Raw genomic sequence first — 5,971 nt, forward strand, 5'->3', positions numbered from 1 at the left:
TATTTCTTCAATTCCTTCAGCTCCTTGGGTCCAAGCTTGTAAGGACGCTTGCAAACGGGTTCAGTTCCAGGCTCAAGATCAATAACGAACTCGACTGGCCGATGAGGAGGCATACCCGGAAGCTCTTCTGGAAAGACATCTTGGTACTCACAAACGACTGGAATTTGAGAAATAGCATCCAACTCGCCCTTCTCACTGAGAGAAAACAACCGAATGGTTTCATCACGAGCGGCATAGATGATAACATCCTCAGAAGGGTGTGTCAATTGAATCTGCCTGGCAGCACAATCAAGCTGAGCCTTGTGCTTAGAAAGCCAGTCCATCCTGAGAATTAGACCAATATCAGAGTCGCCAAGAACCATTGGAGAAGATAGAAATCTATAGTCGCCCATCTTGATAGAAACATTCGGAGCCATCATTTTGGTGTTCATGAATAAACCCGGAAAGGAAACCGCTATCGGCTTAGGTAGATCAACATTATGCAAATCGTGCATGGATGCAAAAGGCTTTGATATGAATGAAATAGAAGCACCCGTATCAAATAAAACTTTCACAGGAATATCATTAACTGGAAGATTACCCATGATCACATCTGAAGAATCCTCTGCCTGAGCTGCATTCATCATGTTCACCTTTGCAGACTTTGGATTATGCTTGACCACTGCATTGCTTGAAGATCTCACAGGAGGAGGAGGAGGAGGAGGAAGGCGCCTTTGATTGAAGCATTTGTTCGCATAGTGACCTTTTTGCTGGCACTTGTTGCAAGTCACTTCTGAGAGCGGACGATGATAAGGAGCATTTGACCTTGGAGCTTGAGACTGAGACTTGTTCTGATAGCCTGGGTTGGGTGGATGGGAAGATCCACGACCACTTGAGTTCTTCTGTTGGTAAGGCTGACGAAACGGAGGAGGAGGAAGGTAGAACTTCTGCTGCTTAGCTGCCACTTGTGAGGAAGAAGAAGACTGCACTGCATTCCCGATTCTCTTCTTAGAAGCCTCACACTTGAGCTGAGCACCTTCTTGCTTGAGTGCCATATTGTAGAATTGATCAACTTGAGTAGGCTCAACAAGAACGAGAGCTAACTGCAGATCCTCTCTGAGGCCACCTCTGAATTGATAGATCATACTCTTCTCATCAGGAACGTCTTGTTTAGCGAAGCGAGCAAGTTTCTGAAACTGCTTGTTGTATTCGTATACTGACATATTGCCTTGCTTGAGATTACGGAACTCCTCACGCTTGCTCTCAACAACATTGGTAGGAATATGGTGAGCTTTAAAGTCCCGACAAAAGTCAGTCCAAGTAATCACTGGACCTCCTCTGGAATCCTTGTATTGCTGGAATCAATCAGCTGCTTGATCCTTGAGCTGAAAAGAAGTGAACTTGACATAGTCCTCAGGCCTGACATTGCTACATTCAAAATGCTTGTTGATATCCACGAGCCAATCATCGGCGTCTGTGGCCTCAGCACAGTAGCTGAAAGACTTCGGCTGATTTGCAAGGAATTGGTTGAGGGTAGGAAATTGAGGCTGATGATTGAACTGCCCTTGACCTTGATTCCCTTGGTTGCCTTGGCCTTGGTTGCGCTCTTGCATGAGCTGAATCATCATCTGGGCATTGGCGTTTGTGGCTGCCATCAAAGCTTGCCATGCCTCCGGAGGCAGAGGTGGAGGTGGAGGGTTCGCCTGACTCCCATCATTGCATTCCGGATTCTGACGCGTTGGCGGAGCCATCCTGAAGAGGGTGACATCCGTTAGCATCTTGATAGACAGATAGACAAGTTGAATCAACGGATAGAAATTGCAACATATAGTCTTCACAATAAACATTCGAACAAGGATGAATGAATGAATTCCCAAAGCAAACATCACACGTCCATAAAGGTGAGAAGCCACTTGATAAGGGGTTGATGAATGAAATAAACAAGGTACAACTGGAACAAATAAGTGGTAAGGATTACCCAATCACAAACCAATTATCTGTGGGAAGAAATGCTAAAGCTACTTCAATCCCACCTATAAACTCCCGAAACATTCTGGTTATGCAATCAGGTGTTGGGGATACAGGGGAAGCAATATGTCTAACAATCCCTACATCCAGCTGTATCCATCCGTCAACACATAACCAAGAAACCTTCGGAAATCGTGTACCTCAACCTTCGAAAAGCATCCGTTATACGAGTTATGGCAATACTCCCAAACTCCCGCCCCAGTACTGGGTGGCGTCGAGGTTATCTCACCAACAACTGCATAAAAGAGATTTTCGATGTCGGCAAAACTCAGGTATTCTGGAACTGCAACGATAAAATTGTGACGATAACACCTCGGAGCTCAACTCCCCGGGTCAAAGCCACATAATAGACAGGAGGCACCAAGAACAATGTTCTCGTCACAAAACCATCAGAACGATTCCAAGATACCCGCGTGATCTTAAAAGAAAATTTAGTGAAATTTGAGGAGAGGAAAGTCAAAACATCTACGTCAGGAGACCTCACCAGAGCGATGAAGGGACTGTGGAGTAAAAAGAATCCTACTAATCCTAAGGCTCAAAACATTTTTGTTCTAGACTCAACAACGCCAGCAAACAATCAAGCAGGGGGCTCCTAAGTCGGGGATGGCTCTGATTACCAACTTCTAACACCCACGATGCGGCTATATCTCCCACGTGTCGAAGCATGACTTAGAGGCATAACCGCATGGTGGTTTTGTCGCAAGAAGGGTCATCTTCACACAATCCCATGTAATGAACAAGAATGGGATAAAGAGAGTTGGCTTACAATCGCCACTTCACACAATACATAATTAAGATCATACATCATTCAAAATACACTCATAGACCGACTACGGTCAAATCCAAATGAAAAGAAGACAACCCCAAATGCTAGATCCCCGATCGTCTCGACTGGGCTCCACTACTGATCATCTGGAAACGAAACATAGTAACGACCAAGGTCCTCATAAAACTCACACTTGAGCTCGGTTGCGCCATCTGCGCTGGTATCCTCGGCACCTGCATCTATTTTGGTAGAATCTGTGAGTCACGAGGACTCAGCAATCTCACACCCGCGAGATCAAGACTATTTAAGCTCATAGGTAGGAAAAGGGGTAATATGGTGGAGCTGCAGCAAGCACTAAGCATATATGGTGGCTAACATACGCAAGTGAGAGCGAGAAGAGAAGCAACGCAACGGTCGAGAAGCTAGAAGCAATCAAGAAGTGATCCTGAAACTACTTACGTCAAGCATAACTCAAACCGTGTTCACTTCCCGGACTCCACCGAGAAGAGACCGTCACGGCTACACACACGGTTGATGCATTTTAATGAAGTCAAGTGTCAAGTTATCTATAACCGGACATTAACAAATTCCCATCTGCCTCATAACCGCGGGCACGTCTTTCGAAAGATAATATACCCTGCAGGGGTGTCCCAACTTAGCCCATCACAAGCTCTCACGGTCAACGAAGGATATACCTTCTCCCGGGAAGACCCGATCAGTCTCGGAATCCTGGTTCGCAAGACATTTCGACAATGGTAAAACAAGACCAGTAAAGCCGCCCGATGTGCCGACAAATCCCGATAGGAGTCGCACGTATCTCGTTCTCAGGGCACACCGGATGGGCAAGACGTCGGGTTGGTATAGACCCTGGTTGCCCAGGGGACGCCGGACATCGCCCAGGTTGGACCAGCATTCAAAGGAACACTGGCCCGGGGGGGTAAAGAAAGATGACCCTCGGGCTCGCGAAAACCCAAGGGAAAAAGGCTTAGGTGGCAAATGGTAAAACCAAGTTTGGGCCTTGCTGGAGGAGTTTTATTCAAAGCGAACTGTCAAGGGGGTCCCATAAATCACCCAACCGCGTAAGGAACGCAAAATCAAGGAACATAACACCGGTATGATGGAAACTAGGGCGGCAAGAGTGGAACAAGACACCAGGCATAAGGCCGAGCCTTCCACCCTTTACCAAGTATATAAGGTGCATTAATTAAACAGGAGATATTGTGATATCCCAAAATATTCATGTTCCAACCAGGAACAAACTTCATCTTCACCTGCAACTAGCAACACTATAAGAGGGGGCTGAGCAAAAGCGGTGACATAGCCAAACAACGGTTTGTTAGGACAGGATGGTTAGAGGTTTGACATGGCAATAGGGAGGCATGATAAACAGAGGCAGGTAGAGCTAACATAGCGATAGAGCGAGCAACTAGCAAAGCAAAGATAGAAGTGATATCGAAGGTATGGTCATCTTGCCTGCAAGGTTCTCAGAGTTGTCGAAGGCTTGATCCTCGTTAGCGTACTCAACAGGTTCCTCATGCACGTACTCGTTTCCCGGCTCTACCCAAAGCAAGAACACAAGCAATGGAAACACAATAAATCACGGAGGAATGCAGAAGCAATATGATGCAATACATATCATGATATGCGAGAGGTGATATGCAATGCATATGCATGCCTTGGAAGGAAAAATGATGAACAAGGCATCAACTTGGCAAACCAAGTATGCCGCTGGAAAGATGAGATGATTTCGGTTGAAATCGATATAAGGATCACCAGGAACGGATGCACAGTTTGCAAATGGCAAGCAAAACAAGAATGGCACAAATCTGCGATTAACAGCACGATGCTACTTAGCATGCAACAAGAAACTCTGCTGCAACACCCCAACATACAAATAAAGCATATGGAAGTGATCTACAGGAGATGCTTAACAAAAGAGGAACACTGAGCTATGGCTAAATCACACCACAACAGGTTCAAACAAGCATGGCGAAAGTGCAAAAAAATATCAGGTTGGACATGGCATAAACAACATTAGGAAGTAATGTTCAGAGCAAGTTATCAACATGCTACAGGAACTTATAATAGCAAAACAAGACATGGCATAATTCTACTCAAATCATAGGTCAAAAGTCCCTTAGTGACCATGAGCTAAAAAGGACCAGAAGATATGATGGCACCCATGTAAACATAGCAAGTTTCGGTAACAGATTCAGCAAACAGAGCATGGCATTGACAGAATTACGAAGGCATCTTCGTGAGCTCGATGCACTCACTACAGAGCATTTCATGATAAACTAAGCATACATCCATCAAGAATACATGGCATAGAAGCTATACATGGCAAGAACAACATCATAGCATACACGGATCAACTACAACAACCTTGGCAAAATTGAATAACATGTAAATAATCTGCCAGGAAACATTTTGTAGCAAAAGTAGAGCACGAAAATGACATGCTAGACTACTCCATAATTGCAACCAGGGGCATGGATGGATAGAGCATAACCATATGTTCAAAATATCCTTACTGAAGTATCTCAAAATATGCATGGATCTCTCTGTAGCAACATGTTTACATGACATCAAAATAACAGCAGAACAGGAACTAAAATTAGCAACATCGCAAAGCCTAGTTTGCATGCTTGTGCTAGTCACCACATTGATCACAAAAATACATTGTAAGCACCTCTATAAATATGGCATGGCATAGTTCAAAACACGTGTAGGGCTCAAGTACATAAGATGCACACATCAATCATGACAAAAATGACAAAAGAGCATGTTCTGATAAGAATCTGGAACTAACATCACATAGCCCTCTTCCAACAGCATTTCGGGCATCAAGGTGAGCTCAAATAAAAATGATGCAATGAGATGAAATGATGTACTCGTCGAGGCGAAGAACGCGGTATGCTACACGCCCAAAACGAAGCCACGGGTGCAAAGTTATAACACGATGAACAGGGCATGATAATATCAAAACATTCGGGGACAGGCGAAATACGGGGTCAACCTCGGGTTCTTCTCAGATCCGATCTGGATCCTATCGGGCGCGCGGATCGAGGCGGCCAGCAGCTCGCCGGAGCCGGAGAGGAAGAAGGCTGGAGAAGGAGAGCTCGAGGCCGAGGACGGAGGGCGCGGTCGCCGGAGCGATGGCGCGCGGCGGCGGCGGTGCCCGACGAGACGGCGAGC

Source organism: Triticum dicoccoides, chromosome 3B, assembly GCF_002162155.2.
Source record: "Triticum dicoccoides isolate Atlit2015 ecotype Zavitan chromosome 3B, WEW_v2.0, whole genome shotgun sequence".
NCBI lineage: Eukaryota > Viridiplantae > Streptophyta > Magnoliopsida > Poales > Poaceae > Triticum > Triticum dicoccoides.